The following is a 13700-nucleotide window of genomic DNA, read 5'->3' as shown; positions in this document are numbered from 1 at the left end:
GCAAAAACCTTTGCTGGGTTCATGGCCACCTAGTTTTCAAAGGACATATAAGAAATCACTTTTTATCATACCATATTTTTTTACACATCTTTTTCAAAGGTTATCTCATCTTTAATTTATATAGCTTATACTAATATGTACTAAACAATCAGTTTCTGATTCAATTTTAAATGTTTTCAGCTGAAAGTAATAGTTAAAGACGTTTAGCAGTGTCATCTTCCCTGATTCTTTGGGGCGTCTCCGATGAGCCCTCCGGTGTCGGTGAAGGCGACGTAGGAGGGCGGGGTCCTGTTGCCCTGGTCGTTGCGATGATCTCGACCTTGCCGTGCTGGAACACTCCCACGCACGAGTAGGTGGTGCCCAGGTCGATGCCAAATAGTTTGACCTCCCATTCTAAAGAAAAACAAAGTTAAAGTTAGATAATAATGTTTATATTTCCACTTTTCAGAACAACTCTATATAAGTGGAAAGATCATCCCAGTGTGAATTTACTGAATAATATCACAAACAGTATCATTTTTCCCTAAGTGGCTAAGGGCATGGTTCATATGGTCTAGATTTGTATTCCTTCTATGACTTATTCCCTGATTTAAAAATACTTTTATTAAAGTTCACAGATGGCATGGAAAGCTTGTTATTTTACTTAATAATATATGTTGGAGATTTCATTAGTGTCTTAAACCTTATGATAATGCTTATTTCTGATTTGATGTTTGCAATGATAATAAGATATTTATCTCCGACTGAGGAGGACTTTTGTGTTTTGTTTGCACTGTTTGTCGTTTAACTGTTCTGAGGAGTTCCCGCTGCGACCCACCAATATATACGCATTCCGTTTTCTGTGGAAGCCACGAAGCATTCGCGAAGGACTGATTCCATCTGTATTTGCTTTCATGAAACGGCAAGAGAGTGCAGTGTGCACTGAAATCATTAATCTGCTCTCATATGAATGAGTGCTGCAATATTTTTGATTTGTGGAAATGAAAATCCAATTCCTCCTTAAAAGGACATCGATCTCTTGGCAGTCATCCATACAACCCCCAGAATGATCGCGACCACGCAGCCCCTTTGGTTGCTGTGAATGGACGTATTCAAAATAGATGGAAATTGTTGCCGATATAATGATTGTGGTATCGCCTGATTTTGCTTTTTTTATTACTATTGCATAAATAGTGTTTTATTAAAATTAGTTACCAACGTCTTTGAATTTTTCGCATTGGGGGTTTACAAAATTTCACAATAGTGGTATGACTAGTGTATTATGTATTGATTTTAAGTTTATCATTATTGCTATTTTATTATTTGTTATCATATTTTGTTTGCATTGTCATCACTGTTATATTATAATGATATATTACTAAAAAAGTATTACACGACTAGTGTTACTAGCACTACTACTATTTAGCAATTTCATCACTATTGTAGCTACATCTTTCTTTATGATGATTGTCAAGAGATCTTCATTCATTTCCTGTGGCTTTTACATTTCAAATAGTCTATGTTGACATCATTATAACTTTCGGCTACATTACTGTTCATCTTATTCTTTTTCCTTCCCCTTTTTCTTCTGCCTGAATGTTATCTAATTAGGGAACAACATTTTACCATATGAGTTCTACCATAACCTTACAGGAAGAAGGTCGAGGTCATAAAGATCAATAGAACAAGAAGACAAAAATTTTTTTTTTTTTTTTGTGATTCTTTTTGTCATTATTTTTTGTGTTATTTCCTCCTATTTTTATTGTCGCTCCACCCAATTTATTTTTCCCCGACATAAGTACATCGCCCTTTTTTCTTATTATATATTCTTTTTATATATGTCATCATTATCATGAATATATTCCTCATTGTGATAAACATTACAAATGTTTTGTGATTCTTCCTTGTTAATGTAAAAGCTTTCTTACTACTGCTTAAATGGGCTCATGTTTGTCTCTTCGTTGAAATGCGGGGAAAAGAAAGGTATGTAGACTTGAATTTCTTCGGCAGTTAGTTTGTGGATATCTCTGTGAGTGAATAAAATTGAAATCTAAGACCTATTACTGCTGGTTGTTTATTGCCATTTGCTAAACATTAGTCATGAAGTGTGAAAACTGTTTATATCTTCGCAAAAATGTAGGAAACGAAAAAGATATAGACCTGAGAACTTGCGTAGCTAGTTGCGCATATTCCCATGTGTGTGAAGAAAAGAAAAGGAAAGAAAAAAAAAATTCATTTTGACATGCAGACCTACGGTGGCATCGGTTTTAGAAAGAATGATAGTAAGAGAGAGAGGGGGTGAAGAGGGGAAAAAAGAGATAGAGGGGGTGAGAGAGAGAAAAAGGCCTCCGCAGATTTCACTGGTTATGCAATATCTTTTTCACGCCTTATTCTCCAAAAAAATGTATTATTAGGAAAACGCAAGAGTACAAGAGGAAAATAGCATGTATCCCTGACCAGGATTCACTTACGCCATGCGACAAATCACAGAAATATCTCAATAATACAATTTAGTATAACAACTTTACACTAAGTTAGATTGTAAGTGGAAGATCGCATCAAGTGTGGGGATAGCAGATAATATATGAGTGAAAACCCCATCTCATTCCTGAGTTGTTTTCAACGTATATTTGTCAGTCTCTCCCACCACTGCAAAAAGGCGGTTTTACACTGGCAAGAATTAAGCCTAGTAACTGAGCATTTTGATAAAACTGTTTGATTACTTTTTCTTGATAAACCTTTTGACACATACAAGTACTCCATAACTCAGGTGTTTATGTTTCGTGTCTTGATTGGACGTTGTAAAAAATGATTAAAAATCTTATTATTTTCATCATCGTGGAAGTAATTTTCCCTGTTCATTTTTTTGTCTAGTTATCAATCAATATATTTTTTTTTTTTATCATTTACCTTTAGTTTGTATGCAGTCAGATTCAAAAACCCCAAAAGTTTAGTAAGTTTAATTTTTACAAAATATAAAAATACAAACTAACAACCAGGAATTATTCACGACATTCTAAGACAATGCGGTCGCAGTCAAACCATTCATGAAATTATAGGGATATGATGTATACAAGAACATAATATTAATACTATGAATAAAACTAAGAATTGTTAGTCGACTTCTTCCACAGGGGGAAACCGTTTCCTGTGGACCCACCGTATCCAGGGGATCCACCTGATCCAGGGATTTTAAACTCGCTTTTGGGCGCCACACCTCTTCCAGTTCCTTCTCTTGTATTCGTATTCCTCCTTTTTCTGCCAACTGATTAGCATCCAGCCACCTAAATGTTTTGTCTACTTTGTCCTCCCATGACGTTTTTCATCGGGAGACACCTTCCACACACTGAAGGTTCATTTATAGAAGACTTGAGGCTGAAACAAAGTGACTCAAGTCGGTTCTTGGCTTCAATGCGATCTCGCTGTTTAGCGTCTTGTTCCCGATAGGATTCGCCTCTTTTACCATTCTGTCGATTTCCTCTTTGGTGAGACGACCCTTGTCGTTGGTGATGGTGATCTTGTTCTCCTTTCCTGTGGACTTTTTCTATCGCTGGTCACGTTGGGGATACCGTTGCATCCACGTCGAAAGTGACTTTCGATTTGTGGCACTCCACGAGGAGCTGGAGGAATGCCACCTAGATCAAACTTGCCCAAAAAATTTGTTATCCTTGGTCATGGCTCGTTCGCCTTCGTATACCTGAATGAGAACAGCTGGTTGATTGTCCGAATATGTAGTGAAGATCTGAGAATTTTTTGTGGGAATTGTGGTGTTGCGCTTGATAAGCACCGTCATCACTCCTCCAGCTGTCTCAACCCATGGAAAGTGGAGTCACATAAAGAAGTAACATGTCCTTCACAGTGTCGGCTGATCACCACGTAAAATGGCTGCTTGAACTGCAGCACCGAAAGCAACAGCTTCATCAGGGTTAATAGACTTGTTCAGTTCCTTTCCATTGAAGAAATCTTGAAGGAGTTTTTGCACTTTGGGGATGCGTGGATCCACCTCCCAAAGACGATTTCGTGGATGCTTGTCTTGTCTAACTTAGCATCTCGTAGAGCTTTCTCCACGGTTTGTAGAGTTTCCTCTAAAAAGATCAAAACAAAGCTCTTCAATCTTGCACGGGTGATGGAAGTGTAAAAGTCAATGCCTTCGAAGAGAGAATCAATTTCCAGACTGGCTTGTGTGAGGAAGAGAGAGTTCGCTTGGCTCGTTCACAAGCAGTTCGAAGACGCCCGAAGTGCGCTTTTTGTTGGGGGGTGAGATCCTTCTTAAACTTCCTGTGAAACTCTTGAGTGAAGTGACTAACCATCCTGTTATCGAAGTCTTCGCCTCCCAAATGCGTGTCGCCGGCTGTTGCCTTCACCTCGAACACTCCGTCGTCGATACTGAGGATGGACACGTCGAAGGTACCGCCTCCCGGGTCGAAGATTAACACTTTTTCGCTCAGCCTTTCCTACACTCTGCTTGTCTAGCCATAAGCAATGGCGGCGGCTGTGGTTTCATTGATGATCCTAAGAACTTTTGATGCCAGCGAGGGTTTTCCTGCGTCCTTGGTGGCTTTGTCGCGGGGAGTCGTTGAAGTAGGCGGGGCCCGTGATCACGGCGTCCTTCACACTTTTTCCCCATGTAGCCTTCGGCTGTCTCCTTCATCTTGGTGAGCACCATGGACGAGTTTCTCTTCAGGGTTGAAGGTCTTGCTTTCTCCCTTGAATTCCACTCGCAACTTTGGTTTCCGCCCTCGCTGACCACAGTGAAAGGCCAGTGCTTCATGTCATTCTGAACAGTTGCATCCTCGAACTTCCGACCAATGAGACGTTTGGCATCGAACACTGTGTTGCTGGGGTTCATGGCCACCTAGTATTTCAAAGGACATATAAGAAATCACGTTCATCATACCATATATTTTTACACATCATTTTTCAAGGTTATCTCTCTTTAATTTATATAGCTTATACAAATATGTACTAAACATCAGTTTCTGATTCAATTTTAAATGTTTTCCAGCTAAAAAATTAATAGTTAAAGAAGTTTAGCAGTGTCATCTTACCTGATTCTTTGCGGCGTCTCCGATGAGTCTCTCGGTATCGTGAAGGCGACGTAGGAGGGCGTGGTCCTGTTGCCCTGGTCGTTGGCGATGATCTCGACCTTGCCGTGCTGGAACACTCCCACGCACGAGTAGGTGGTGCCCAGGTCGATGCCGATAGCTGGAGCTGCCATGCTGGGGAAAGGGAAAAATTATTGAAAATTGCCATAGATATTACAGAATATCAATATTTCAACTGCGATTTCATCAAAAAATATATGAATTCATTTTAAAGTGTAAGACAAAATACGGCAAGTTTCTTACCTTGTGATAAATGACAATCATTTTGTTAAATGACAAAAATATGTTTCTTTTGATGGAGGAGGACTTTACTTTGGGGTTGCACTAACTGTTTCTTAGCTAAGCTATGGAGGTTCGAGACGTGGTCACTGGGAGCACCAATATATACGCAACCTTTTTCTTGGAAGCCACGAGGGGAAATGTCTAGAGTTTGGCACCCGCGCACAGAGACATCGAGAACTTTTTCTGATTACCATGAAAATAATTATATGTGCATATATATACTCTCTATGCATACGTACACACACATGTAGTATGTTTTACATGTGTGTGTGTGTGTATACATGTACGTATGCATGTGCTTTTATACATAATAAACAAAACACACAACACCACACACACACACACACCCACAAAACACACACCCCAAAACACACACCCCACACATGCTCGCACAGACATGCACCCACACCCACACACACATATATATGTTCTATACACATATATGGTTGTATTTATATATATATATATTATATATATATATTATATATATATATTCGCAAAAAAAAAAATCTGACAATTTATATACACATATAGAGAGGCAGATAGATGCATATAGGTATACGTATATATTCATAAAAATTTTCGTATTCATATGAAAATTATATACATTTCTGTGGAGACACACACATATCTATCTTCTACTATCTATCTATCTATCTATCTATTTATCTACTATCTATCTATCTATCTATCTATTTATCTATCTATCTATCTATCTATCTACTATCTATATTAAAATATATATATATATATATATATATATATATATATATGTGTGTGTGTGTGTGTGTGTGTGTGTGTGTGTGTGTGTGTGTGTGTATGTGTGTGTGTGTGTGTAAATATATATATATATAGTATTATATTATAATATATATATATATATATTATATGTATATATATGTATAATATATTATTATACATTTATATTATGTTGTGTGGGTTTGGTGTGTAGGGATGTGTATTATATATATATGTATATATATATGCATACATAAACATATAAAAAGGTATATACCATAAACACATGCATATCATTACATACACGTTAAAATAATATGCTATGCATATAATAACATGTAAAAGTAATATAATAATTAAGATCAGGCTAATGACAATGATCACTATTAGAATAAAGCAATAATATAATCACAGTAACATTAGTAGTAACGTAGTAATAATAAAAATATAGTATAAAATAATGGTTTATAATTCAAATTCAGTGACGTAATGGAAACAGAATATAGATTGTATAAAATATTATGATAATAGTGAAAATATGGCTACTACAGAAGCCCCAATGTGATAATTTCAAAGTTGGTAACAAAATACAGAAGTCATAACGTTTCAGATACACCCTACAACGCTCATAACAAATCATTTCCATCTATTTTGAACTCGTTCATTCACAGCAACCAACGCAGGCTGTCGCGATCATTCTGGGTGGTTTTTGTGATGTGTGCCAAGTGATCGATTCTTTTGAAGAAGAATTGGATTTTCATTTTCTGATAAATCTTAATAATGCAACACTCATTCAGTGCAGACAAAAATGATTGCAGTGCATAATGAACTCTCCTTGTCGTTTCTTGACCGTAAATGACACAGTCCCTTCGCGAATGTTCTCGTGGCTTCCACAGAAAAAGGACGCGTATATATATTAGTGTTCGCAGCGGGAACTCCTCAGAATAGTAAAGCTACAAACAGTGCAACACAACACAAAGTCCTCCTCACTCGAAGAGAAATATCTCGAAATTATTGCAAAACCCCAACACAGAAACGCCATTTATCACAAGGTTTAAAATACAAATAAAAGTCCAAGTTAAATTATGTTGTTTTCCATAAAATCTGTGAACTTTAATTGTCTTTTGATTTTAAAAGTCAAAAGCACCATCACACTTGTATTGAGTCTGGGAACATCTAGACAGCGAGAACTGTCATAGACTCTTAAAATAATGATGCTATTATTGATATTACATTCCCAGACTCGAAAGATCTTCCCATTCATCTTAGTTACTCTGAAAAAAAAAGTGTTTAACTCTGCAACTTAAACTTCCCTTTAGCATGGCAGCTCCAGCTATCGGCATCGACCTGGGCACCACCTACTCGTGCGTGGGAGTGTTCCAGCACGGCAAAGGGCGAGATCATCGCCAACGACCCGGGCAACAGGAAACCCCGCCCCCCTACGTCGCCTTCACCGACACCGAGAACTCATCGGAGACGCCGCCAAGAATCAGGTAAGATGACACTGCTAAACGTCTTTAACTATTACTTTTCAACTGAAAATATTTAGAATTGAATTGGAAATTGATCATTTAATATATGGTAGTGTAAGCTACATGCATTGAATTAAATACTATTATAGAAATGTAAATGTGTGTATATATATGCAGTATGATAATCGTGATTACTTATATATTGTCCTTTGAAAACTAGGTGGCCATGAAACCCCAAACACAGTGTTCGATGCCAACGTCTCATCGGTCGGAAGTTCGAGGATGCAACTGTTCAGAATGACATGAAGCACTGGCCTTTTACTGTCATCAGCGAGGGCGGCAAAACCCAAAATTACGAGTGGAATCAAGGGAGAAAGCAAGACCTTCAACCCTGAGGAAACTCGTCCATGGTGCTCACCAAGATGAGGAAACAGCCGAAGCCTACCTGGGGAAGAGTGTGAAGGACGCCGTGATCACGGTCCCCCGCCTACTTTAACGACTCCCACGACAAGCCACCAAGGACCAGGAACCATCGCTGGCATCAACGTTCTAGGATCATCAACGAACCCCCAGCTGCCGCCATGCTTATGGACTGGACAAGAAGAACGTAGGAATGGCTGAGCAAAACGTGTTGATCTTCGACCTAGGAGGCGGTACCTTCGACGTGTCCATCCTCAGTATCGACGACGGAGTGTTCGAGGTGAAGGCAACAGCCGGCGACACGCATTTGGGAGGCGAAGACTTCGATAACAGATGGTTAGTCACTTCACTCAAGAGTTTACAGGAAGTTTAAGAAGGATCTCACCACCATAAACGCGCACTTCGACGTCTTCGAACTGCTTGTGAACGAGCCAAGCGAACTCTCTCTTCCCACAAAAAGCCAGTCCCGGAAATTGATTCTCTCTTCGAAGGCATTGATTTTTTTCACTTCCATCACCCGTGCAAGATTTGAAGAGCTTTGTTCTGACCTTTTCAGGAACTCTACAACCGTGGAGAAGCTCTACGAGTGCTAAGTTAGACAAGACAAGCATCCACGAAATCGTCTTTGTAGGTGGATCCACACGCACCCGAAAGTGCAAAAACTCCTTCAAGATTTCTTCAATGGAAAGGAACTGAACAAGTCCATTAACCCAGATGAAGCTGTTGCTTACGGTGCTGCAGTTCAAGCAGCCATTTTACGTGGTGATCAGTCCGACACTGTGAAAGACATGTTACTTCTTGATGTGACACCACTTTCAATGGGTATTGAAACAGCTGGAGGAGTCATGACAGTGCTTATTAAGCGCAACACCACAATTCCCCCAAAAAATTCTCAATCTTCACTACATATTCGGGCAATCAACCAGCTGTTTCTCATTCAGGTATACGAAGGCGAACGAGCCATGACCAAGGATAACAATTTATTGGGCAAGTTTGATCTAAGTGGCATTCCTCCAGCTCCCCGTGGAGTGCCACAGATCGAAGTCACTTTCGACGTGGACGCCCAACGGTATCCTCAAAGTGACAGCGGTAGACAAGTCCCAGGGAAAAGGAGAACAAGATCAACATCACTAACGATAAGGGTCGTCTCACCAAAGAGGAAATCGACAGAATGGTCCCAAAGAGGCAGAATCCTATCGGAACAAAAACGCTAAAAAGCGAGATTGCATTGAAGCCAAGAAACCCACTTGAGTCACTTTGTTTCAGCCTCAAATCTTCTATAAAAGAACCCTTTAGTGTGCGGAAAAGGGGTCTCCCGATGAAAAACGTTTGTGTGGAAGAAAAGGCAGGCGAAACGTGAGGTGCTGGATGCTAATCAGTTGGCAGAGAAGGAGGATACGAGTACAAGATGAAGGAACTGGAAGAGGGGTGGGGGCCAATAGCGAGTTTAAAAACCATGGGTCAGGTGGATCTTCCCCGGATACGGTGGCTCCACAGGAAACGGTCCCACTGTAGAAGAAGTCGACTAACAATTCTTAGTTTTATTCATAATATTAATACTAATGTTCTTGTATAGATTTATATCTATATAAATTTTAAGAATGATTTGACTGTGATCGCATTGTGTTAGAATGTCAATACTTCCCGTTGTGTTTTTTCTATGTAATTTTACATGTCTTTTCTATATTTTTATATAAATAAAACTTATTGAACAACTTTGCTGTTTTGGAATCTGACTGCATACATCCCTACAGAAAGGTGATAAAGAAATGTTATTAACTAGACGAAAAAAAAAATAATAAAAATGATTTTTACTGTGTATGAACTGGTCAGATTTTAATCATGATTTTACAACCTCCAATCAAGATCATCTGAACACAAACACCTCAATAATGGATTAAGTGTATATGTAACAAAATGTTAATTAAGATTAAGTAATCTAGCAATTTTATCAAAATGCTCCCTTTACCAGCCCTGTTGCCAGTGATATCACCGTCTACTTGCAATAGTGGAGACGACTGACAATATACTGTTGAAAGCATCGTAGGAATGAGATGTGCTTTTCACTCATATATTATCTGCTATCCTACACTCGATGTGGCCACACTCGATGTGGGATAGCATGATTCATGATTCACACATAAACAGTTGTAAGCGTTTACATTAAACAGTAGGAATCACATAACATTTGTAATGTTTATCACAATGAGGAATATGTTCATGATAAATATGACAGATATAAAAAATAAAATAGCGATGTTTCATTATGTCGCGGAAAAATAAATTGGGTGAGCGACAATAAATATAAGAGAAAATAACACAAAAGAAAATAATGATAATAAAAATCACAATGAAATTAATTTCTTGTCCTCTTGTTCTATTGACTCTTTATGACCTCGATCTTCTTCCTATAAGGTTATGGTAGAACTCATATGGAAAAATGTGTTCCCTAATAAGGTGATATTCAGGCAGAAGGAAAAGGGGGAAAGGGAAACGGAAGAACATGAACATAATGCAGCCGAAAGTCATTAGATGTCAACAAAAAACTATCTGAAATTTAGAAGCCACGTGAATGAATGAAGAAAGATCTCTTGACAGTCATCGTAATGAAAAAATAGCTACCGATGATACTGATAAAGAGTAGTAGTGCTAGTAACACTAGTGGTAGTAATACTTTATAGTATTATATAATGATTATAACATAACTGATGATAATGAAAGCTGATAAAATAATAATAGCAATAATGATAACTGAAAATCACTACATAGTACTCTAATCATACCACTATAGTGACTATGTAAACCCCCCAATGCGAAAAATTCGAAGACGCTGGTATTTGAATAAAATACAGTAGTCATACTTTTTCAAGTACTCATCCCTTTAGTAATAAAAAAAATCATGGCAGACGCCAACAATCATTGTATTAGCAACAATTTCCATCTATTTTAAAAACACGTTCATTCACAGGAAACAACGCCGGCTGTCGCGATCATTCTGGGCGATTGTATGGACGAGTGCCAAGTGATCGATGTTCTTTTCATGAGCAATAGGATTTTTATTATCTCACATTATAATTTTTAATTACTTATTCAATGAAAGCATATTAATGATTGCTGTGAATATAGCATTCCCCTTGCCGTTTCCTTACCGTAAATAGCAAATGGAATCACAGAAAACGGACGCGTATATATTGGTGCTCGCAGCGAGAACTCTCAGAACGTTAAAACTACAGACAGCGTAATCACAACACAAAGTCCTCTCACTCGGAATAAATATCTTGAAATTATTGCAAACCTCACGCAGGGATAAGCATTTATCACAAGGTAAGACACTAATAACATCAACATATCTGTTTAAGTAAAATTAAGTTATCCTTACCATCTGTGAACTTTAATAACAGGATTTTGAAATCAGAGAATAAGTCATAGTATCACATTAAAAGAAATCTAGACAAAGAGAACTATGCCCTTAGCCACTTAGAATAATGATAGTTTGTGATATCACTCAGTATATTTCACACTGGGAAAGATCTTTCCACTTATCATAATGTTATTTTAAAAAAAAACTATAAAAAAAATATTAATGTCTAACGTTAACTTTGTGTTTTCCTTCAGCATGGCAGTTCCAGCTTCGGGATCGACCTGGGCACCACCTACTCGTGCGTTGGAGTGTTCCAGCACGGCAAGGTCGAGATCATCGCCAACGACCAGGGCAACAGGACCACACCCTCCTACGTCGCCTTCACCGACACCGAGAGACTCATCGGAGACGCCGCCAAGAATCAGGTAAGATGATACTACAAACCATGCTTTTTAACAGAAAACCTTTAAAATCAGAATTCAGAAACTGATTCATTTAGTATATATTAGTATACGGTATGTGAATTAAGATAACCTTTGAAAAACCCCAAATACTACTTAACAAATTAAATATATATATTGAATAGTATGATGGGCGTGATTACTTATATATTGTCCTTTGAATTTACTAGGTGGCCATAAACCCCCAGCAACACAGTGTTCGATGCCAAACGTCTCATCGGTCGGAAGTTCGAGGATGCAACTATTCAGAATGACATGAAGCACTGGCCTTTTACTGTCATCAGCGAGGGCGGCAAACCAAAGTTGAGAGTGGAATTCAAGGGAGAAAGCAAGACCTTCAACCCTGAGGAGATCTCGTCCATGGTGCTCACCAAGATGAAGGAAACAGCCGAAGCCTACCTGGGGAAGAGTGTGAAGGACGCCGTGATCACGGTCCCCGCCTACTTTAACGACTCCCAGCGACAAGCCACCAAGGACGCAGGAACCATCGCTGGCATCAACGTTCTTAGGATCATCAATGAAACCCCCAGCCCCCCGCCATTGCTTATGGACTGGACAAGAAGAACGTAGGAAAGGACGAGCGAAACCCTTTTTGATCTTCGACCTAGGAGGCGGAACCTTCGACGTGTCCATCCTCAGCATCGACGACGGAGTATTCGAGGTGAAGGCAACAGCCGGCGACACGCATTTGGGAGGGCGAAGACTTCGATAACAGGATGGTTAGTCACTTCACTCAAGAGTTTCACAGGAAGTTTAAGAAGGATCTCACTACCAATAAACGCGCACTTCGACGCCTTCGAACTGCTTGTGAACGAGCCAAGCGAACTCTCTCTTCCTCCACACAAGCCAGTCTGGAAATTGATTCTCTCTTCGAAGGCATTGACTTTTACACTTCCATCACCCGTGCAAGTTTGAAGAGCTTTGTTCGGATCTTTTCAGAGGAACTCTACAACCTGTGGAGAAAGCTCTACAGAATGCTAAGTTAGACAAGACAAGCATCCACGAAATCGCCCTTGTAGGTGGATCCACCGCATCCCCAAAGTGGCGAACGAGCCATGACCAAGGATAATAATTTACTGGGCAAGTTCGACCTGAGTGGAATTCCTCCACTCCTCGTGGAGTGCCACAGATTGAAGTCCTTTCGACGTGACGCCCAAAACGGAAATCCTCAACGTGACAGCGGAAACAAGTCCCGGGAAAAGAGAACAAGATCACCATCACCAACGACAAGGGTCGTCTCACCCAAAGAGGAAATCGACAGAATGGTCACGAGGCAGAACCTATCGGAAAAAGACCTAAACAACGAGATCGCATTGAAGCCAAGAACCGACTTGAGTCACTTTGTTTCAGCCTCAAGTCCTTCTATAAATGAACCTTCAGTGGTGGAAAGGTGTCTCCCGATGAAAGCGTTGTGTGGAGGACAAAGTAGACGAAACGTTGAGGTGGCTGGATGCTAATCATTTTGGGAGAGAAGGGGGAATACGAGTACAAGATGAAGGAACTGGAAGAGGTGTGGCGGCCAATAGCGAGTAAAATCCATGGATCAGGGGGATCCCCTGGATACGGTGGCTCCACAGGAAAAGGTCCCACTGTGGAAGAAGTTGACTAACGATTCTTAGTTTTTATTCATAGTATTAGTATTAAATTTTTTTTTTTAACATCTATATCCCTATAATCACGGAATGACTTGACTGTGATCGCATTGTCCCGCAATGTCCCTGAATACTTCTCGGTTGTTAGTTTATGTATTTTTTATTTTTGTATAATTAAAACTTGTTCAACAGATTTGTTGTCTTTGAATCTGACTGCATGTGTAACTCCAGATAAGTGATTAAAAAATATATTGATTGTTAACTGGACAAAAAAAAATCAGCAGAAATTA

At 39.2% G+C, this 13700-nt stretch overlaps 3 pseudogenes; 2 read left to right on the top strand and 1 right to left on the bottom strand.

Annotated features, from left to right (window-relative positions):
- Positions 1 to 9525, top strand: part of LOC119597914 — a 14712-nt pseudogene extending 5187 nt beyond the window's left edge.
- On the bottom strand, positions 3094 to 5369 carry LOC119597913 (annotated as a pseudogene).
- An 889-nt stretch (positions 9526 to 10414) lies between the features above and the next one.
- LOC119597995 lies at positions 10415 to 13427 on the top strand (annotated as a pseudogene).
- Positions 13428 to 13700: the final 273 nt, after the last annotated feature.

Source organism: Penaeus monodon, chromosome 40, assembly GCF_015228065.2.
Source record: "Penaeus monodon isolate SGIC_2016 chromosome 40, NSTDA_Pmon_1, whole genome shotgun sequence".
In the NCBI taxonomy this organism is placed as follows: domain Eukaryota; kingdom Metazoa; phylum Arthropoda; class Malacostraca; order Decapoda; family Penaeidae; genus Penaeus; species Penaeus monodon.
Note: the sequence above shows the minus strand (reverse complement) of the source record. Positions and strands in the feature narration are given on the sequence as shown.